Source organism: Manacus vitellinus, unplaced genomic scaffold, assembly GCF_001715985.3.
Source record: "Manacus vitellinus isolate BGI_N305 unplaced genomic scaffold, ASM171598v3 scaffold_22_pilon, whole genome shotgun sequence".
In the NCBI taxonomy this organism is placed as follows: domain Eukaryota; kingdom Metazoa; phylum Chordata; class Aves; order Passeriformes; family Pipridae; genus Manacus; species Manacus vitellinus.
In genome coordinates this window covers 1143659-1167558 of record NW_021939632.1, presented here as the reverse complement: position 1 = coordinate 1167558, position 23900 = coordinate 1143659, and the positions used below count along the sequence as shown (strand labels likewise).

The window sequence follows — 23900 nt, the reverse complement described above, 5'->3', positions numbered from 1 at the left end:
AAGCTATAGGATTAATTGTATATCCATTTAATGTGTTAGGAATTCATAAAAGTCTATTAAGAACTTATTAGACAGATTTTTTTTCTCATATCCTTTTTTTTTTGTTCAAATTAGGTAAGTGGTACTGACAGCTAAGACGTATGTAACTAAATGCTATTAAGTTCTTTCTGTTAGCAGGCCCTACTCTATTAGTAGTTCAAGAGAGGTAAAGTTAGTCAGGCAGCTAATGATCTGCTTTGGTAAAAGAAATTTTAACTCTCTCATCATCCATTCCTATTATTAACTAATGGAGTTTCCTACAGAAGACTGCTTTCTTTACATACGTATTATTCTGGTAGAATTGATTTAACTGGACTCAAACCCAGAAGCCTATTACTACTTTTATCCAGGAGAACTTGCATTTTCCATTATTCCCAAGCAGACCCTTTTAAAGTTCCATTTGCATTTCTGGCACAGCTCCTAGCTCAATGAATCTCTACTAGACTACCATTAGCTGTAACATGCAACACTAAAATTCCCTAGTCTTTCCACTGTGGCCACTGCAGCTAATCTGACCACAGAACTTCTTGAGCAATTACCCATCTGGTGACTGTAACTCTGAGATAAAAAGATAAGATAAAGACACTGCAATGCCTTGTACAGCAAGACTGCATCTAGCAAGGTTATCCATTTTATTCCATACAGGTAATAACATATTTAATTCTTTAACATCTTCTCAAAGGTATTTACCAAACAGCAAAGTGGTGCATTATATTCCATAAATACATTGCAGGAAATACAGTGGTTTTAGTGTAGAGTGCCCTGTATACTAGGTTTTAGCAGTAAGTTACAAATTAACCTTACCTTTCTAACACTGACAAATGATCCCATGTCTTATTAAATTAGCAAGCAATTAATTCTGAGTTCTAAATTGCTGTGTGCAAACTGTCAAAACCATCCATTTTTTGAAAAAAAAAAAAAACAAACAAAACAAACTTTAAAAAATGCCTGAAAGTTGACATTCTACAGTGGACTTTTCACATGCAACTTCATTTTACTTTATTTTTGAGTAATCAAAAATTAGAGTTAACTTAAACCAACTTAGAATTCTATATTCTATATAACAAATCATGTTTTTTTTCAGTAAGACAGAAATAAATTTAATAAACATAAATTTAAGAGCTGTCATTACAGAACATTACTTTTAAATTAAGTTTTCTATTTATATCTGAAGGCAAACTGCTTATTTCATGATTTTCTGAATTCTTCTGGTGATTTTTTTATTCCTCCTATCTACCTGATTTTTCCAATCCATGACGTGGTTTTCTTCTATACTGTATCAGATTTAGCTTAGTATGTATTTCTACAACACACTATTGCAAGAAGAGAGCTCAGTGTAATAAAGAAACATGAATTTTTCCACTCTGCCCGGTAATGCAGAAGAGCTGATCAACATTCTGGTCATACTTACTGCAACTTAAACAGGTTTTGGAATCAATAGGAAAAGGGAATTTGTTAAGTCTCAAAGATGTGCGTAAATAGACTTTCTCTGTTATTGGATTATCCTCTGAACTGAAAAAGAGCGAGTAGGGGACTGCAGTACTAAGCAGTATGGGATATAGTATCCAAAATATCAATGCCTGATGGAAAAATGGCAGAAAAATCTGACTGAAAACCAGCCATAGTCTCATCTTAAGACAGAATGAGCTGCCACTAAAGCATGGAGAAAATACTGGTTTAATCAGGTTACAAAAAAGTGTCTAAGGGCAGAAACTCTACAAAAATTTCAAGAAATTTATTTTGGGTTTTAACTATTTTAAGATTTAGAAATGTTTCTCTTGAAGAGCATAGAAAAGAAAAATGTTCATCCTCTCACTGTACACAGGAATCTTCTACATATTTGAAGACTTGTATCCTCAGCTTTCTCTTGTTGAGGCTAAGGACATCCAATCCTTCTTGACCTAAATAATCTTTTCAAGACTTCACATCCTACAGAAAATACATCTTTAAACACTGGAGTGTGATACTTTTTTCCTAAAAAAGACATTATTTTTGTGTTCAATTTGTTGCCTGACCAATATCCCCATACACTTTTCTACAACACTACTTTCTATAATATGCTGCCTACTACATATTTGTTTACTAGATTTATTCCCAAGTAATTGTAAGAGCTTGCCATTGTATCTATTGAATTAAAACCTTCATATTCAAATAATTTGTCTAATTTTTTCACATAGTTTTCAATTCTGATCGTGTTCCTTAGGCTGCTGGCAATATGATTGATATTATCTGCAAATTTAAATAAATTTACTCCCTGTTCTGTTCTCTTCAAAGTGCTGAATATCACTGGTCTCTGGTCAGAGCCCTGTGAGACATAAATCCATCTTTTTTGACAGTGAATCATTTATTTGCCAGCATTCACTCCGAGCACAGAACCGCAATCTGCTTTTAGTTATGGTGGTCCCATTTAGACCATGTTTCTTAAGCTCCCTGGTGAGAACACCATGGCTACTCCTTATCTACTCAATAGGCTTTTTCTACAATTGCAGAGAAATTAAACTCATTTTTTATGATTTGAACTTTACAGATGGATTTTGGCAGTTACCTACTCTTTGTTAAGTTCTCAGTATTTTCCAGCAGTTTAACTCCTCCATTAGAAAAAAAAACCAAACAAAACCAACAAAACTAATCAATCTTCCTCCATTTCTCCACCAAAATTCCTCAAAACCATTCTTTGTTCTTTTTCATTTTACAGATCTTGTCTACCTTCCATATGTTTTCACAGATTACAAATCTTCACAATTACTTTACCTCAAACACTTCCCTGGAGCAATTTTTATCAGGGCCAGTAGGGCAATTCTTTTCTTTCACTATCTTAAGCTAAGCATTTGTTAGGTTAACCAGGTCACAGCTAACCTTGGTTTTGAACACTGGAGCAAAATAGACAACACTTTAGCCTTCACTGCTATAAGCACTTCCTTCTCTTTCCAGATCAACCTTTCCTTCATTTTTTCCTTTCCTTTTTGTTGAAGCACTTTCTAATCACTCCTTACCTTCACTCAGTCACCCCAGAGAGACATTCATGGTGCTTGGTCCTGTATGTCCCAGCCATGCCATAACTACACACTGACACAAAACCCAAGTGAACAACAGCTCCCTTGTTGTTGTTTTTGTTCCTCATCCTGTCTCATACTTTCAGCTTGCACTGTGGGTGCCAGGTGAGGAGGTGAGATCTTCTACCCTGCCTAGAGGACCAGCATCTGCAGCGCAATTCACACACAGCTTTCACATCCCTGGCTTTGACTGATTTTCTTTACTTGTTGTCATTATTCTCTTCCTGTACAAAGTTTGGCATAAGGCATTTGTTCCTTTTTCTGGGTCATACATTTTCTCCAGATATTCAGACAGGCCCATGCAAGAACAAACAAAGGAGATGATATATAAAAACAAGAACAGTCTGATTTCTAGCTACTGCTCCAATAAACTGAAAAGAAAAAAAAGAAGAAAAAAAAATAGAACAAGGAGAAAAAAATCAGCTACTGTTCTACAACTACAGTCCAGTGAGGCAGCCAATTTTTTTAGTAATTTCAACTGGAATCCTATGTGAATACAGGATGCTTTTATCAGAGTAATTTAAGAGCCAAGTGTAAACAGAACTCAGACTTGTAAAGTGGATCATAGTCAAAATTTAGGCTACAACCAATATTGCAGTCCTGGAGGGTTAAAAGAATCACTGGAAGAAACTCAGTTTTGACTACTCCTAGAGGTGTCCTTTTAACATTAAAATTCTTCACACATAGAAAACACAGAAAAGAAAAAAGTTCACAGTTTTGAAACAGGTGCTAAATTGCTCTGCTATCACAGATAAAATACAGCTGATATCCCAAAAGCTGAACTCTTGACTCTATTGAAGATTCTCAGACCACTATTCACTGCATCTCCACATGCCATGCCCCCGCAATCACTGCTGCCCTTCCAAATGCTGCTCCAGAAGGCAGCAATCCCCATTCCATTCCTACCAGCTGCCACAGGCTCTAGGGTGTGCAGGAAACACTCTCTCCAGCAAACACTCTCTCCCTGCCTGCTGAGATCTGCAGATCTGCTGTGCCACAGACCTGCTCCCACCCCCAGTGGGACAAGGACACCAAGGGCTCCTGCTGTGGTTCACAACCTGCTGCAGCAAGAGATTGTGGGCACAGCAGAGAACTCAGTTGAGACCTGGGGGAAGCAGCTCATGTAATCCCGAGTCTGGGCATCAGGGACATGGTTCAGATATTCCTCCTCCAGACTGTTTTGAGTCTAGCTCTCCCTGCTTTCAAAAACAATCTCAGGAGAGCTTCCTGAGTCACTCTGGGGACAGTTCTAAGATCAAAGGAATTCTAAACTGAACTCATAGGGACATCCTACTATGCAAATTGACTTTCAAGACTGGCAACTTATAATAATAAATGGGAAGACTTTATATTAATACATAACTAAATCCTTTGTCAGTCCTTACCAGAGAAGAAACTAGTTTGGCATAATGAATCACACAGTGTTGTATCTCACTGTTAAGCAAACACACACAACTTCACTATGTCAATGCTTTGTGCAACTCTGACCCTTGCAGACCTGCTTTGGAGGTTTTTTTCCCTACTGAATTTAAAGTATGTCAACTAATGGCAGAAAAAAAATCCTCAGAGACCTTTTCAGACAGAGATATTCTGTCTTGTATAAAATGTAATGAAGTCAGATTTAAATACATATAACCTTGGGGTTATACAGTCTGAGTTCTTCTAAATGTGCTGTGGTCTGATAATACCTGACATTTAGAGAAGAATTTCCCACAGTTATTCAATGACGTTGATAACTTTCCAGAATTAAATCCACTCAAAGTGTGAATTCTGTACAAAGAGCTGAAAGGGAAGTGGAGGAAATACTCAAATAACAGGATATGGTCTATGGTTTTGCCTATATTAGATTTTTTTATTTTAATTTGCACTCAGATAAGAAACAATCTGCATATGATTTCAAATTAAAAGAGCCTTCAAACTTAAAAAGTGAAGTAAAGCAAAGTAGGTATGTTGATTACTTATTGTTCATTATGAGGAAAAACTTCATTTCAAGCATATGTAAATATTTTACAAAGGTATAGAAGTTGCTTTATATAATATTTGCCTGTAGCTACAGTTTGCTGGTACCATTTGAAACATTTCTTTACGTGCTTAAGACTGGCAGACCTTGAACATTAGTATTTTCATTGACTTTTTTTCAGTACCAGGGCCTTCCAACAAAACACACTGAATTTGCTTTTCCTCATTATAGAAGAAAAGCAGTTCTAAGAACAAATCTAAGAAACTCTTGCTGTAGTGGAGGAGGAGGAGGAGGAGGAGGAGGAGGAGGAGAGCCAACAGCATGTGGCATAGCAGCAGCAAAAGACTTCTCAAAGCACCAGCAGCAGCAGAGGTTCCTCGGGGTTTGCTGAGTCCCTGTTAAATGCCTGCACATGTCTGTGAGCCTGTGGCTCTGAGCCCAACAAAATGAGGTCCCAGATTTGCCTGGATTGGAAAGAGAAACCCATCCTTTTTTTCCACAGAGGAAAAAAATGAACTGCATTTACAAAACGCCTTCTCAAGGAAAGGACAATGTGGAGAGAGGAGGGTTCCCCATATAAATGTCTGCATACACTCATGACATGTTCTGCAGTCCTTCATTGCATACAGTCTGCTACAAACTGGTTAGATTACTTTTACTGAAGTGCTTTAATTTCTTTTGAAAAGCTTCCACTCTATTTTGGACACATATGACAATAATGACACAAAAAGTTATTAAAAAGAAAGAAAAATAGGAAAATGGAATAAATATATATATATATATATTTAATGTTCCACCTTCTAAGGGTGAAACATTAGTAAATGTAGAGAAATTGAAGCTTTGTGTTTGATAACACGATACTCACTAAACCAACCATTATACAAAAGTCTCTGCAAAGTCTTATGATCTTAGGAAATCAAAGAGCAAGATGTGGAATTGCCATAGGTACTCATAGTAATACAGGACATATCCTACTCTGCAAAAGATGAAAGGAATATTAAAAAAATGCAAATGTCATTCTGTGTTTTAAAGTATTACCATGATAACCATGTCTAAAATATTTCTTTGCCTTTGTTGTGAAATGAAATATCCTAAACGTAAAAATGAATTCCTGTAAGAAGAAAATGACAACATTTTACTAGGAATCTAGTGTTGGGTATGGCCTGACTCTTCTCTGAAGTAGGAATGGAGAACAGCAGTACTACATACCCCACACGTCCTATGTTTTACCAGGTAGATTTCTTTACACATCCCCACAGCTGCACATAACTTCTAACTTACAAGTCTTTTCAATGGCACACCTGGACTTAAAAGGAACCTAAAAGCTACTTTGAGAAAAGTCTGCCTCTTGTTTTTCTGTGAGCTGCCCAAATATTGTTTTTTTGTTTAAATGTTTATCAATCAAATTTATTAATAAGTAAATGTCAGCACCAATAAGGTCGTGGTAATGATTTCGCTGATCTGAGCTAATTTGAAAATTAGGAAAATATTGGGAAATGTTAAAGTAAAATACTTTTAGGTTTTTCCTCACCTTAGTAGTACTACAAAACTTAATGTGCTCATATGCATGACAGAGGGCCTGGATGATTCACTTTTACTCTTAAAATCCGCCAGAACATGCAAAGAAAATAGTATCACTCATTGTATTAAAAATAACTTTCCTATATTTAAAACATATTTTAAAAGCATTGCTATGCTTTTATCATTCCATACTCCATTTTTTAAATGCTCATTTTATATATCTCTTATATTGGTTTGTGTTTATTATAACAGATAGTGTGTGATTCTGGCACTGCTTCATGATTCGAAATAAATTTGAATATGATTGAAGCATGAAGAAATTAAAGCTATATTCATAATATATTCTGATCACGTTATAAATAGGGGCTGGATTACTAAAAACACTTTGCCTCCTAAAAATTATTAGAAAATGTTACTAGTCAGATGTGGTATCAGACTTTTTTTAGTCTATGACAAAAGAGAATACAAACTATTAAACACTGAAACATTAGCCCTAGAAATTTTCACATTACATTTTCAACGAACATTTTCTGTCTTCCATTTATTCTCTTACAAGTTCAGGTTATGGCAGCCTTATTCATATTTAATAGTCTCTTAATTAAATACTAATTCTGCTTGTTTAGCTGGCATTACTAGAGAATAAACATACTCCTCAGGGTATACAGAAGGGGGAAGCAGCACTGGCCATTTACAGGACACATTTTCACTCCCAAGTGCTTCCTTCCTGATGCCATTTTACAGAGCGGTGCCCTCTTGTATTCATGAAAGCCACTTTTAGTGATTTTAGTTAGACTGGGAGTGTAATTTAAGGATTAGAGGTAATGATAAGCTGTACAAACTGCTTCTTTGTGATCTCAAGACATATTACAAAGGGGTTAGAAAGCACACTTCTTCACAGGCAATAAACAGAATTGCAGAAGTTATCCAGTTTCTGCTATTTTTGAAGACTAAACAGAGTTCAGAAACTAGAGTTTCTCTACCAGATATGAATACAGAGAACAGTATTATACTTTTCTATTTTTAAGGTCAAAAGTGACCACTATAATTATCTATTTTGAGCTCTTGTCAACCTTGTGCTAATGGCAGACATTACTCCATGACTGGCACATCATGCCCATAATTTCTGTCTGATTTTGAACATCCCTTCAAGAAAACCATTAAGTCACTGTAAAAATCTAGAGCCTACCCCTCTTTATTCTATAGCCAGAGTTACAGTATCAACAAATCCTGCCTTATTCAGACAATCACTAAAAGTAAATACATTCACCTTTGTTTTGAAAAAATCCTACCCAGGATTTCCTTTCCTTTGAGTTCAAATCATTTCTTCATGATCTGATTAAGCTTTACTAATATATAAACACATGCTGCAAATTGTGAAGAGTGTGTAGGACTTCTAAAAACTAAATTATGCTCATTTTTAATCACTCATTAACACTTCTTTTGGTAACACTCAAATGTTATTATCAGTTGAGGAGGAAAACTGTACTTGTGAATGTCTTTATAACTTTGCATTTAGTTCCCTGGAAAGAAAGAGCTGCTTCATTGAGCTATCTGTCACATAGTGATCTCTGATGGAGGGGTGGAAGAATTTTAATTCATCTTCACTCTCTGAACCAAAGCTTACAAAAGCTACAGAAGAGGCAATTTCCCCCGACCTTACCCTCTGACCCTCAGGCCTCTACCTATACTTATCCTGACAAACATTCTTGGGTCACTAAAATTTGCTTGCCTGATTGCAGATAGAAAAGTGAGATCACTGTTTTCTCTTAAATTTCTAATTATTTTTTCCCTGCTTTTAATTTTGTTCACATTACAAGCTCACTGTGAGACTCAGGGTTTCTCACACTAACTGTATGTTTGTCAGTAGGTCTGGTTTTCCATCTCATTTATTTATCCTCATTTTTACATTAGTTTTCATTCTATTAGTTTCGGAAGAGCTTCTTTGGAACCACAAGGCGATTATAGACAACGAAGTTGAAATTGCCAGCTGAAGATGAGAGGAAAATTAAAGTCACCATTTTAAAGCAGAATGTCAGTGTGGTAAAATAGCATCCCCTTAATATATTAAAATTTCCTGTCAAATTTACATAGGTCTCTTGGGTTAATAACTAACTTTGAAATCTGAATTAAATATATTTTTGTAATTTACAGTACCAACTACTACCCTTTTAATCTACGTACACTAGTGGTGACAAAAATATTTAGACTGAATTTTATAGCTTTCCTGTGCCGGTGTATACGGCAACAGTCTGTAGTTTTTTTTAAGCATAAAACCTCAGTAAGTAGCTAACTGCACATCTGCCATCTTTTATCGTAAGGAAAGCAAAGCAATGGTAGGATCACCAAATCACTTAAGTTGAAAAAGACCTCCAAGATGATCCAGTCCAACCATTAGCCCAGCACTGCCAAGCCCAGTACTCCAGCATTGTAGCTGGAGACAACAAGGAAAGTACAATTCTCCCTCTGCTCTGCCATTGCCATCCCTGCAGGAAGGAGATCATCTGGATTACAGGGATTGAGGTTATCAGCAAGAAAAGACCTCCTCCAAAGGCATCCTAGGGCTGATGGTTCCCTGCTTAAGATAATAAAAATGCTACTTAAAGAGAAAAGAGCATCTCTGGGAATCTCCCAACAACCTGTGTGTCACCTTTCATAGGAGAAAAGTCAAACTTGTCTATTTAGAGCACTAAATCCAGGACAGACCTCAGGCTCAGGCACTGCCTGCCAGGCTGCATGCTCTGCTACATCGTATTCTGAAAGAATATTTTCCCAACCCCCTCTAAAAAACAGTTTTCACAGAAATACTGACAAAGCCATAATTACAGTTGCAATTGTAAGTGATTCTATAATAAACTATATTTCTTCCCTGTGAAGATATTAATTTACTTTTTTGAAATGTTCATTGTTAAGCCTAAGATTTGGTTCCTGAATTGTGTTCAAAGGTAATTTATGCATGAGTAAAAATAGACTCTATCCTAAATGCACAGAACACTAATTTAAAATGATCTATTTGCCATAATGTACATTCAACCCCCTACTGAAAAGTTCAGAAGCTTCTCCTCCTTCACATACAGCACCATCAGGCTATTCTTATCCACTGGGAGTCTTGGCATACATTTCAGATGAATTGTGAGGCTTCTAGTTCAATTTTTACAGGATAAAAGTAGGGGTCAGATACAGTGCAGATATGTTAGCAAGTATGACTTTCCTAAGGTGCAGACTCCAAAGCATCATGAGGAAGGCAGTTTCATTTATCAAAATATCAAGCAGTGCTAATGCTCAATTAAATATGGTTATGCCCATAAATACTTAAATTTGCAGGAAAACTAGTATCCCTTTACAAGCACTAGCCTATGAAGCCAAATAATATTCTGAAAATAAAAACCAGTTTTCTTCTGTCCCTCCTATATCTTTTAGTCTTAGAAACTGAACCCTACTCAATTTTGTATCTCAAAGTACTTTTTTGAGTTAAAAAAAAAAAGATCATATAAAATTGTATTGAGTATGAGATCCCATCACACCACATGTACATCTGTAACTGTGTGAGATGCTAGCCCCAAGTAAGATAATTTTTTTGACAAAAAATTCTACAGAAAACAAAAACACTTAAAAGTGTGTTTGGCTACTCAGAAGGATTTTCTCTTAGTCCTTGAAACAACATCCCATAACAATGTAGTAAAACACACCATTTTTTGGAGATCCATTTCTTACAAATCATGCAAAGCCTGACACCGATAACTTCCAGTTACAGTTGCTTTGTTAGAAGGAGGTTTTTTTAAGCTTCTTGCTTAGTGAAGTAACTACTAGGCATAATTTTTCAAATAGCATCCATTTGAATTTTCAGTAGCATTTTGTATTTTAATTCCTGCGCATCCAAATATTAGGTAAAGTATCTTTGTCCATAAAAAAAACAAACAACCTGTACGTTCATTACATGTGTGTGTTCAGGAACAACTCTCTGGCAGCAGATCAAGCTTCCTCTGGATTTAATAGTTTATTGGTTAGAAAGCCCAGTAAGGAGGAGTGGGACATGTCACTGTGGCTGAAAGAACACATGTGTGTTTCAGTAATCCATAATTACAACAGGGGAAAAAATGCTTAAAGTGTCTTCAATTTTAAATACATTTAAAAAGCTGAAATTCTGATATATTAAAAAAAAAAATCCCAGTTTTGTTCATCAGCTTGTTTCTTGTTGGTGCTTCCTCATGGAGTGATTTTACTGAGCTCTTTGTTGTCATTTTGGATTCACATTATTTTACATAAGATGTGAATTAGGCCCACTGATTTGAAACTGCTGGGTCACTTATTCTTCAGGTAGTTTGAGGAAAGAACAATACTCAGCCTTTCCACCATTTCAGTTTGTTTTCCTTTAGTTACATAAAGCTGTTGCATTGCTCCTTTAAGCAATAGTGCTACATTCACTAAACTGAAGGTTTATTACTGACAACCAGCTGAGAGAGTCGTAGTGAAAGCCTTGTGACCTGTATGTTGTCTGTCTTGGACTACACTGTTAATGCCACATACAGAAGAAATCAAAGCAGCAAGGTCACAGCCCATGCTCAGCCTAGAGAAACACACTGAAAGAAGGCACATCTTGGTGTTGTACCACATTTAATTCACTGACAGCAGTATTTCAACATCCTTTATTTGGCTTGTCTAAAATCAAACGTGATGTGCCTGTTTCTTTATTATTAATCAAACAGAAATATTCAATTAAGTTTCCCCTTATAATTAAACTTTCACTTCATGTAATATGCCGTTTATGTAGAACCTGCATTAGCAATCACTACTAGAGAAAAGAAATGTCAACTTTAAAGTTACTATCTCCTACAAGTTAGAAATTCCCTCTTAGTAGATGATGGTTATAGGTTGTAGACTTTTAAAATAATTTAAATTCAATCATGCACTTACTCTTTTCCCACAGCAGGTGATGATGAAACAGATTACTTGAGACATTTAAACCAGAAGACATTAAAAATACATAAACATATAGAAACACTGAAAAAAGACAGGTAGAAACGCCTAAGTATATCAAACTCATAAAGAATAATGGGAACAGAACTTGCACAAAATTACTATCAAAATTCACACAGAATTTTATCTTTAATTCACTTCGACTATCTCTGGAAGTCAATTCATCCATGTACATTCTAACCTGCATTCAAGAATAACAAGGTACATGGATTTATTATACCAAATTATACCTATAACCAAGCACTGTACCAGAATGTAACTTGTTTTATGATATGCCCTAAATGTCTCCAAAATTTTTACTCAAAGGTCCTTGCTCCTGGAACTTAGTATGTACTTCATAAAGTATCACATATCTTAATAGATCTTTACAAATTAATTCAACTTTATAATTAATTCGTAGTTGCATTTATTGTTAATAACATGAACTATTCACATTAATCAAACAGATCAGAGTCTTTACTACAGCACATAACTTCCAACTCACACCAATGCCAACACTGGCTGCTTAACATACACAGTAACATTCAGACAATGCTACAATAGCACCAAGGATGGTGAACTTGTAGGGCTAATTCAATGAACTATAAAATGTATACATAAAAACCTGCAGGTATTTAGGAACAGGCATTTAGGAAATTGTAAACAGCCAGTTACAACTTCCCATAATCTAGAAAACAAAAAAAAAAAAATCACAGAGTAAACAAAAAAACCCCACCAATTCCCTGGTTTAATGGGATACAGTGAAGGTTCTTAAGCCAAATACATGACTTTTCTTAGCAGGGATTCAATCAGGGAGAGTTTATCTTTTTTACATTCTGGACTGCGAAGGCAAGGCCAGTCTGCAGGTTTCTGTCTCACTCATTCCAAACCAGGTAAAGATTCAGTTAATTAAGGAAGCAATGAAAAAATTAACCCCTTCTGCCCACTGCAGCATAACACGTTCTGTAGCTTGTCAATACTGAACTTCATAGCAGAAATATAATATTAAATAAACTCCACCTCCCTTAACTTCTCTTGAGTCAATTCTGCATCAACTAAATATCATCTGCCTTCCTAAAAAACACACACTGAAGTACAATTCAACTATGTTGATCAAGATAGCAGGTGAACAAAATAAAGGTAAGATGCTAAAGTAAAAGAATGAACAGAAATGATTTAAATGGATCAGGAAAATTGATTTGGCAGCAGGTGGTGAGAAAGCTAAGATCAATCAATACAAAACAGTGCTTGAAAGGAGACGCTGTGTGAAAGAGGTAAGAACACAAAAGGGTCCATTGAAAAAGTGCAGTAAATGTAAAACCTGTAACAACCTAATGGTCTCTCATCATGTCTAATGACAGAATTCATGAACCCTTTACACTTAGCAATGACAGCTTGCTAATGCCACAAAGAAACTAAAGTGCATCCTGAGAACAGCAGGAGAAGGTGAGAAATTGGACAGGATGACCAACCACAGACAATGGGAATATGAATCCTGCAACCTCTTGTGGATTACAAATGTTAAATCAGTCAAATACAGAAAAGGGGTTGGTTTGGGATCCCTCAGAACTGTTAATTACACATTGATTTGTATCCTTTGGTAAAAATGAGAGGGTAAGTAGAGGAAAAGTTGAGGAATGTTTGTAACCTTGATACTTCTACTCCTCCTAATTTTATTGCATAGAAGTTGCATAAGAAATGCTAAAGTTTTGATGGGAAATGGAAGAGGAGGAACAACTCATGGTCATATCTCAGAAACTTCATTATTTTAAGAAACCAGTATAAAAAAAACCTGAAACTGTGGCCACTTTGATAAGCTTTTGAATTTCAGCAGGAAAAGGTGAAATGACTGTAAAATAGTTCATGAAAATTGTCATTGTTTTTACTCCACTGAAACAGAAAAAAAAGGAAGAAAGGAAGGAAAGAAACAACAGAGTCCAGTGTCATACAAATATATACATAAAGGCTGGCAGGAAAAAAGAAGAGTGCCACATGATAAAAAGCCATTACCAAGAAAATGAGAACTGTAAGTATTTCTCAGGTGTACGGTTCCAAATTCTGATGGAGTTTTACAGAATTACTAAGTCATTGCATGAAAGGGATAACCAACCTCCCCTGAGAAATTTACGGGATAGACCTGGTAGCCAGATTAATTTTCAGCTTTAATTACTACAAAGAGGTATTTACAGCTAAAATGTTGCAAACTATCTAAGGCAAGACAAGATATGCAACAGATAAAATCTTAAAAAAAACATACACTTCGTATTCTATAAAGACCTTCAAGCATTTTAAACCTGCTTGAATTTTTAAACCAAATGAAACCTGAAAATGTTCTACAGTCCTTTAGGAGTTTAATATGATGTTAAAACAAACAAACAGAAATGAAAAAAAAAGTTTCCAAGGAAAAAATCCCCATCTGACATTTGCATTCTGCTAATCTCACAATAAGCAGTTAATAATCAGCATTCGTAATTTTCTCTAGTAAGGTTTGGCAAAACTGCAATGATTTCTTTAGGCATTTTTAATTGCAAAAACTTTTTTTAGAAAAATTTTAATCAATAACTGGAATCATCTCAAAGTCTAACTTTACTCACCTACCGCTCTAAGTTAACCTTCTGCTATGAACCACCCTGAAGGTTTTTTTCAGTGAGACACCCGTGAGGCAAATCCCCTAAATTAAACAACTAAAACTCTGGATTAGGATTCTTTCAACATCTCTACTGAAATGTCTTGCTCTTCTCCTGCTCATTTCCATTGATGAGTGTGATTTGTTTCCCTGTACATTTTTAGGGACAAAAAGCGACAGCCTTTTTGTTATTTATCTTTTTAGAAGTTCAGCCCTATATTCCACAAAACATTTTTCCTTCATGAAAACCCTCAAATCCTGTGGAACTGACAGTCTGGAGTACTTCACCAAAAGAAGGGAAGATTGAGTTTTCAGACTTTTTATATGGGAGAAATATTCAAGACACAGGGTAGATGATTCTGCACCTTTTTCTTCAGAGCAGCCCTGCAGCAACGACCTCACCTGACCAGGTTATGAAGCAGGATTCAGTACATTTAGAAGCAGTAAGCCTTCACCAAGGCCAAATTATTTGAACTGCACATTTAACAAATACACAGGTGAGATTTATAATAATTTACACTTTATCTGCCTTAGATATTTTGATTTTGTTCAGTTACAAATAATCTAATTTTAAAGCAAATAATCAAAATTCATTTATGCCAGAGACCACTTAATCAAAATGAAGAGTAACACTTAGATATCTTGATTAATTGTATTTTTTTATTCCATTTTTACACCTTTTGAGAGTCAGAATAGATCCCTCAAGGAAACTGATGAATCACACTAATGCAAGCTTTTCATTATAAAACCTTATTGTGTTTTAAAGCATAATACAATTGCGTACATATTGAGCATTATATGCTGTTTCTTTTGCATAGCTAGCTTAAAAGAATTGCATGGAGTACCATTTTTTAGTTTTCAGATCTGGCAAAGTATGTCTAAAATTTTAACTCTGACCATCTGAACTTATTACTGGTTGATAAGCCGAGGATTTTCAAATTAAGATTTCATTTAAGATTCTTTGTTCTGTAATAAGATTCCAGTAGCCTGGAAATAAAAGCAACAACTGCCTTGTGAATAAACTTCTGATGAAAAACATTTAATAGAAATTTTCTCCTACCACTACCCATGTTATCCCAGCACACAAGCTCTTCAATAACTCATTGTATGACACAATTCTCCAACACATGGGAAATGGGGATTCCTGAATCCTCTACATGGCAACACTCACAGCTTCTGCTCTCATCAGAACTCCCACACAGCAGATCATGGATGGTGTCAGTTGGCTGGAATCTAGGAATCCAACAGTTCTCCAAAATTTGCTATCATACTGGGAGAAGACAGCTTATAAACAGTGCCATTGCCATTTAAAATTAATTACTTTCACCTCATACAGTAATTTATAACCTGCAAGCTGGCTCCAAAATGTTTTCATAGCAGATTGGAGTATTATAGACATGTTCAAACCTCTTATCTTAGCAGTTAGCAGGTTCGTTAGCTATTCCTGTTACTTTATTCAAATTCTCCCTTGTCTATCAAGCTTCCCTTCAAGAAAATTTAGTCTCAGAATGACTCCCATTAACTGAGTGTAAATAAGGGGTTTAAAGTCTTTATTTCACTCTTATATTTTGCATGTGAAAAGTTTGATCCATCACCACTGAATCAAGTTAGAGAAGACAATGGAATCAGGAGTCAGCTCTTAAACACATTATTCCTTAAGAGCTTAGAAGCTAAGAAGTCAAGCACTGAAACAATCCCAGATGTCAGACATCATCACAGTGTGGAACTAGATAAGGTACTGAGAATAATAACCTTTGCTCAAATCAAGGATATTTATATCGTATTTTAGCCTGAAAGCCAGAGTCCACTATCCACAGCAGATTAATCAGGCACTAATTTAAAAAACAAATATCAGATGAATAGCAATTTTGGATGCAAAAAAAAAGGACACTTGCCTAGACAACCATTAATGGAATACAGACAACTGAATTGCAGAACTGGTTCTCTGTGTGTCATCTTCAAGTTTATTTCCCAGTACACAGTGGTTTCCTCCAACAGAGAGCTTCGAAACAAGTTACAAACTTTAAAAGATTAATACACTAATTATATGGTAAAATACACAGCATGTTGCTCATGAACCTTCCCTAGTCCTGTCGTCTATTTTCAGTCTGCCCCCTTCAAAGGTGCTCCATACACAAAAGTTGACCACTGTGGAATGTATTTCATGCTAAAAGGCACTCACTACACCTGCAGATATTATGCATAACAATGGTTACTACATGTAAACAGGCTGTAAGTGTCCATGAGTTAGTTCAGAAGATAAATGTAAAAAGCTTTCCTGTGCTGCTGTATTGTGGGGTTGATGATCATAATTGGGAATAGTGGTGAAAGGAATAAAAGCTTTGCCAAATTGAAATCTTTATGAAGTGCAAGCTGTATTCACACATAAACAGTTGAAACGCACTGCACTCATCCTTTTACATGGACATCTTCTTTTAGACTCCATTTATTTATGTATGTATGTGCATTCAAACTCTGCCACTTCCTGCTAATAGCTTGTCTGTTAATGTCTCCTGTGTGACATTTGAAATTCTGCCAGTTATGTTAAGTAACAAACAAACCTGCAATGTAACTGCAAAACAAAACCAAAACAGGATCTGAGAACACTACAGAGAAAAATGCTATTATTAGCACATAAATTTAAAAATTTAATTTGGGTGAAAACACAAAGGCGTCTTCAATGCCCTGCCTAACGTCATCAAACCCTTGAATCAAGATTGCTTTGGTGTTGAAGGAATCTTTTTGTTAATCTTATCAAAGCCAGAATCAAAATCCTTAAAAATCAGACACTAAAGACTCTTCCCCTGTCCTGAGCAGTACCAGCCAACAATTGCTTCCCTCTCAAACACAAACAGCCTTGACTGTTGGCAGGTCAAGGCTGACAACAGGAACAGGCTGTACTTGTGTGTGACCATGACAGCCAGGCAACCATCTCAGCTGAAATTCCATCCAGAATGATCTCCTCGGTAAAAGAAAGCACAGAGGGCCTCATACAGTGGTGTTGGGTTTTTTAACCCTTCACAAATCCTAGGCACAAATTAGACCAGCCTTCATATTCAAAGCTTGAAAAGTGAAATTATTGCCTTGTTGACATAGATCATATTTTGCCTGAGTATGATTAGGATTTCAGTAGGTACAGGCCAAAGGCCAGTTAAGCCTAGCTAAAGCAAAGCTCTCACTTCTTCCTAGCTTCTTTGACTTGCAGACAGTACTGAAATTAGTGGAGATATAAGGCTGAGAGTTTGCTAATTCTCATCATATATAAATTTATATAAATACATAAATTTCCCAATCAAACTATCTGCTTTTCTTTTTCAGAGAGCAACATAAAATGCCCTTCTCCAAATTCAGCTTCCAGAACGTGCAATTAATGATGATGCAGGTAAACAGAGATGATTTATTTTTTTTCGCAATACAGTTGTGTTTGTTTCTCATACATATTATATTAATGTATTTAACTTTTTTCCAACCTACACACCATTTGTCTCCTTCAGAACAACCTTTCTTATCCCAAGGCATCTTCCACTTAAAGTTACACCTTAAAGCAATAAGATACCTAAAACATTCAAGCTTTTTGAACATGAATTCTTGCCCATACAACCCTATTACCCCCACGCTAAACAGACAATATTTCTGTCAAAGCTGGCTAAACAGGAGTTTCATAAATCAAACACAGACAACTTTCTACTTCATTTTTTCCTATCTCTCTGGCCTTCTATCTACAATCTCCTTAGTCCTCCTGCAGTTCAAGAGCAATATCTGTCTTTGCCCTTAACCCTCATTTTCCTCAGCAGCTGTTCCCAGCTATGAGCATCATCCCTTTTAGCTTCAGGCTGCACTACCAGGGCCTGAAGAACCCTGACAAAGCTGGTATTACACAGAGAAGCAAAGTTCACACAACAGCTGCTCTCTGCGCGGTTATGTCAGTCTGGAGCAGGGACTGCAGTCTTCAGGACAAGAAAGAGGCAGGTGTCCAAGCTAAATCTATATGAACTCTTTCTGCAGTCAATGCACTTCTTGGCAGGATCTTTCCTCTGTGTGAGGCAAAGCTCTCACCTCCCAAAGAATTCACAATCAATTTGCGAAATTATGGGCTCAGTCATCGATGTCGGAGTGTAAAAAATGGTGCTGCAACCAAGTATGTGCTGACTTGGCTGCTATTATTTCAAAAGGAGCAAATGTATTCAACTGTTTTACAGGTAGACATCAAATTAAGGAGGATTCTGGACATAACCCATTAAGGACAGAATCCATATGAGGGACTTACGCTGCAGCTTCCTACTTCTTCCTTCTTAAAATACCATCACCCTCACACGTCTCAAAATGGCTGTGATACAAGAGAACCAAAGAATTGCATGAAATGCATGAATTTGAAACAGGCAAATAATTACCTGTTCTACCACTGTAACTTGTCCACCAGAAATTCCTATAAACAGTCAAAGCATGTCTTTCTCCCAGTGTGTTGTCACAGGTTATAAAAACATGTTGTTCACAGATGAAAATTTAAAAGAGCATTCATAATAATGGAGTTATGACATTTTTTTTGAAAAAGGAGGTCCTTTCTATGGACAACATTTATCAGGTATGTCCCTGCAAACTGTGCACTGGAGAGCAGGGGGAAAAAACTCCATACCACTGGTATTCAGAGATTCTGAGAAGATATTGGGCAAGGCATTAGTTTTCATCCTTTCCCACTGCAGCTGCTCTCTCAGGAGAGATGTCAGTGATGGCTACAGGTGTACAGCACTGGTGGATCTCATCAGGCTTTCTCCACTTTTGAGGGGAACATAAGCAATGTATCAACCTGAACACCTGCCCTACCCTGTAAGCAGCTGAGCCAGGCAATAGGAGCTCTCCAAAGAAACTACACTTTCATCCCTGACCCATAAATTCACAAACCCATGTTTTTTCTGGAGCCGAGTAAAATGACAGAACATCCTTTTCACTGGGACCATAAGGAAAAGTGACTTATCCCGCTGGGCTTTAAAGGATCTTAGGCATATGGGGAAGAGGGGCTCTGTCCTCAGAATCAAGGCAGGCAAGTGCCACGCGACATGAGCAGGAGTGGCTGGCACGTGGCAAAGCAGTGTGGGTGCAGGAAGGTGTTCTGTCTGCTCCGTGCTTGCAGACAAGCACACAGATACCCAGCTCTGCAGAGATCACCTCTGACAGCAGTGATGCTACTGCCAGACTACGAAGCCTACATGCCAGAATTAGTTAATTTAGAACAGCTGTGTGTGGGTTGGAGATACCAGCCACAACAGGAAAAAAAAAATTACAATTTTTTCAGAGTTTACTTAACATTTGACAAACAAAACGCAACGCGCGTGTTCTGATGGAGAAATATCTGTGTAAGTACCACAGAAATAAAGGTGTAAATAGCCCACTGGTTTAAAAACCAATCAAGTACATTTGATTGTGCACTCTTTCTTCTAATTGTGGTGTTTCTCAAACACCTCTTAGGATCACTTCTTTATTATGAACTCCTTTCTCTGCAGTACACATTTGTTTGGAGTCGGGGGGAAGACAAGCTCAAGACCACTGTTTGCTGTGCTCGTAAAAACTGACAGCACCCCACTGACACGTGGAGTGGGCCCTCCTTCACCAAATGGTTTTGGTTTAATAGTCAAAAGAAACGTGTAAGCCAACAAATGCCCACTTTGAAAATTCCTTCAACATGCATCTTCATTCAGTACAACATAACAAGGCTGAAGAGCTGTAACATTTTCTCATTTCAGTTGCGCGCTCTGAGAACTGACCACGCTCAGGGCTCTCTGCTTCTCACATCAGCTCCCTCAGAAAGGCCTCTCCACACCTTCAATATGCACTTGTAACTATTAAAAAAAGCAACCAAAAAACCCAAGCCCAACAACAACAACAACAAAACCAAAAAAAACCAAAAGAAAAAAAAAAAGGCCCAAAACCCAAAATACTAAACAAATCAAAAAGCCTGACTGCATGCCTTTATAGATGCATTACTCTGACTGCTTTAGAGTTCAAATGTCTTTGAAAAAAAAAAAAAAGAAAACATTGATTTCTTTCTATTTTCAGTTAAGAAAAAAGAAAACTGAAAACTGCAGGCCTCCAACTGCAAAACTGTCCCAGTTCTAATGGCCCCTGTTTCTCCTTATGCGCAGCTTAATTCTGCCAATTTTCACCACGACTAATTCTCCTCTGATTGCCATTACAGCTCATTTTGTGGCAGGGACAAGAGGACTACAGGATTATTTCAAAATATATGATTTGGATGAATATAAAAAGACATAGAATATAAGCACCACCTCCTCACTCTTGAAAATACATTTGAAAATCCTTATTTGCAAACAATAGGAAAATGGGTAAAATGGCAAAAAGTATTTTACAAAACAACTAAATAAATGTTGGTGATCTGAAAGCTCCTAACTATTCCACAGATGAAAGAAGGCTAAAGTGTACCTTGGAACTAAACTCTCAGTTTTCCTGAGGTTTACTTCTAATTAACATCTGTTTCTTGCAGAGCTATGAGAAAGCACATTCTGTAAATTAACACACGACCATGAAGAACAGCCAGGTTTAAAAGCAAAGTACAATCTGCATGAAAGTCTGATAACGTTCTGAATTTAGAGGGAGGAGGGGAAGAGAAATACCTGTTTGACACATCTATAAATTGGAAAATTAGAGTGACAGTTCCTGAAAGCTCTGCAGCCAGCAGAGATGCTGTGATTTCAGATGTAATTAAAGCAAATCAAAGTCTTTCTAGTATGGTACATAACCTAAAAAAATCCGAGTCCTATAGTAGATTAGAAATATAGTTTCTTGACCAGGTAAGAACTTGAGAATTTAACCCCTTTTTTTCTTCAAAAGGCTATCCAGATTTTTGAAGATGAGTAATGCAACATTTGTGTGTTTTTTCTTTATTAGAGTTGCACACAAAAATATGTACCCTTATCACATCTGCTGTGCAGAACTTGGATGTCTTTAAAGAGTCCTTACTTTACTTATGGGAAAACAATTAACCTAACAATTAACAATTTACTGAAATGTTTATCTGTTCTTGTAACTGCTTGCTGTTCAAACTAGCACCACAATTTCTTTCAAATGTGACTACAATGGTAATTTATATCAATCAGAGGTAGTTTTTACCCATCCATTTCTTAAATAAAAAAATGGGTACAATTCTCAAAATATCTTTTTCTATTATTATTAAAATGTAAGATATTAAGAACCTAATAAATATACTATTTGAGTCAAAAGAGGACAACTGTATCAAGATGCAAAAGTAATGTCATATGTGGGAGACTCTGTTAGAGGTGGGAAGACCATGCAGGTATGGGTTTACTACAAATGCCTCCATATCTTCCTATTCAGGAATAATTAGAAGAGAATCCTATGCTTTGAGAATCCTATGCTTTCTTTCATAATCATAATCTTCAACTAACACTTAATTTAGGGACTAGTATGTTACAATTTCCAAAGAAAGATGAAGATGTTTTCAAACCCACACACTCAGCTTGACTACTTCAATCTGCAGATCACAAATAAAATTTCAGAGGATACCATCATCAGTTGATATTCCAGATGAGGCTTATATTTAAGGCTTTAGGTTCTTTTTTACTTAGATAAAAGGAAAAATAAAATTAAATATACTAAATCCAACTTACATTTTGTTTATGGGTTACTTTTAAAAATGCTCTTGTTCTCATTAAACATACATTTAAACTGTTAGGACAGTACTTTAAGTGAAAGATTGCAGCATAAGAAAACTTCATACTCTTTTGTCTTGGTTTTTGTGACTGTTGGCATTTCTTTTTACATTTTGCATTATTTTGTGACAGAAAAAGCATTTGCAGCATGTTCCTGAATAATTGTGATCTCTGACAGCTTTATATATTCAGTATAGTCGTGGTTAAGATCTCTGTGGATCTAATTATTGTGTTTGATTTGCAGGGTGTGCAATACAGAGCCTGATACTGTAAAAAGTAAAACGCTGACTCATTTAAATGTTCTTTGTATTTTCATTCTCTATTAGCCTGTTTCACCACCCTGCCCCTGGTCTTTTGATGCAGACAATATATCACTGTAAAACTGCACAACTGGATCCAGTGAAGGAAGCTGCAATATTCCACTCTTCAGTTATCTTTTTCCCTTTCTTTATTCCTGTCAAAATGACTGGATTCCCAAAGGGGAGATTACTATGTGCAGGGACAAAATAAATTATTCTTCAATCAGGAATAACACAAAACACTTTAAGTATGTATCAGCCTAATACCTTACATAAGGAAGGGAAAAAATTAATTCTTGATGTAAACAATAAGCACATTTCAAATGCCAGGTTCCACATACATTTGTTAGAGTGAAAAGAAAATAGATCAAGTTGTCAACTACAAGAAGGGTCTTGGTAGCTTCTCCTGCTTCACAGTAACACAATGGAAATAAGCCCCAAAAATATGCTCATAGGTTTCTCTTTCATTCACTCCATGATTCAGTCTGAAGTGAACCCCAGGAATAAGGGGGAAACACATCAAAAGCAGGTAAAGTCTTCTGCCCTCACACCTTACTCATTTTTGAGTTTTGAAAAGGTTTTGTTTTAGTTCTGTGCACCACAACTGAGTTGAACTTCAGGGAAACCTGAAATAAGTCAGATAAACAATGCACTGATGCTACCTACATGAACTTCTTCAGTTTTAATTACATAATAATATTTCTCTTTCGGTATAAAGAAGTTCTCAGGAAGTCTGATTGCAAAATCATAAAGATCTTAGGCTGCACATTTCATTATGTCATATAATCTTCAATCAAATGCAAATTCCTGATTTATGTAATGTATTCACTGACTTTTTTAAAGAATGATAAGTAAGAGACATGTTATTTTAATCTTATAGAACAATTCAAGAAGCATGTTCCACAAATATACAAAGAAGAGCCTAACTTGAAGATCCTAATTTTATATTCTGTTCCTTAAATTCTCCCAGCCTTTACATATGTTTGATCCTCCACATTTTCAGAAACAGAAGAACAATTAGCAGAAACAAGTTCTTTTTGCTTCATCTGTTATATGGAACTGAGAAATGTGTCTTCCTCTTTCTGTCAGCAGCTGTAATAAATATGTAATAACTGCATGAGAAGGGGAAAAATAAATGTATAATGTACAAAAATTCTACAGATGATTTTGCAATGTAGTAACTTTGCAAAGTTACTACATTGACCAAAAGAGCCCCAAAACAGCTTCATAGTGACTCAGCTTTTCCAGCTATAGTCTTTTTTACCTAGTCCTGACTTATGCTAGTCTAGATATCTAGATATTGTGTGGCCAGAGTACTGTGCATAGCAGATGGTTTAACCCATTTAACAGTGGCTTTTCTCAAACCAAGTACCACAGAGCAGCTCTAGAAAACCCACTGCTAATTAGTTCAGTATAATAGTTTTACTGCACCCACTGAACCTGTGAGAGCTGCACAGTATAATGAGTAGAAGACTAAGCTGCAGACAAGTAGAAGAGAAATGAAGAGCATATTTTAGGACTTCTTTGAAAGACTGTGCCTTTCTGACACTTCTCTAAACATTATAGATCATTTTTATCAGTTATGCCCACAAGAATTGGAAGAGAGTCACAAATAAAAATAGACCTTCAGTACTAAGAAAGTACTTTATACCATAAGCTTGCCATTCATAAACATAGTCAACACTTTGATTACTTATACATATTACCTCATTTTAAGGTTTTATTGTGTCTTCCAACAATTTCCATGAAGATTGTAATCGAATTCCC

The 23900-nt window shown here is 36.2% G+C and overlaps 1 protein-coding gene across 1 annotated transcript in view; it reads right to left on the bottom strand.

Moving 5' to 3' along the window:
• The window catches only part of DPP10 (dipeptidyl peptidase like 10), a 213218-nt gene that overhangs the window by 85057 nt on the left and 104261 nt on the right, over window positions 1-23900 (bottom strand). The window lies entirely within an intron of this gene.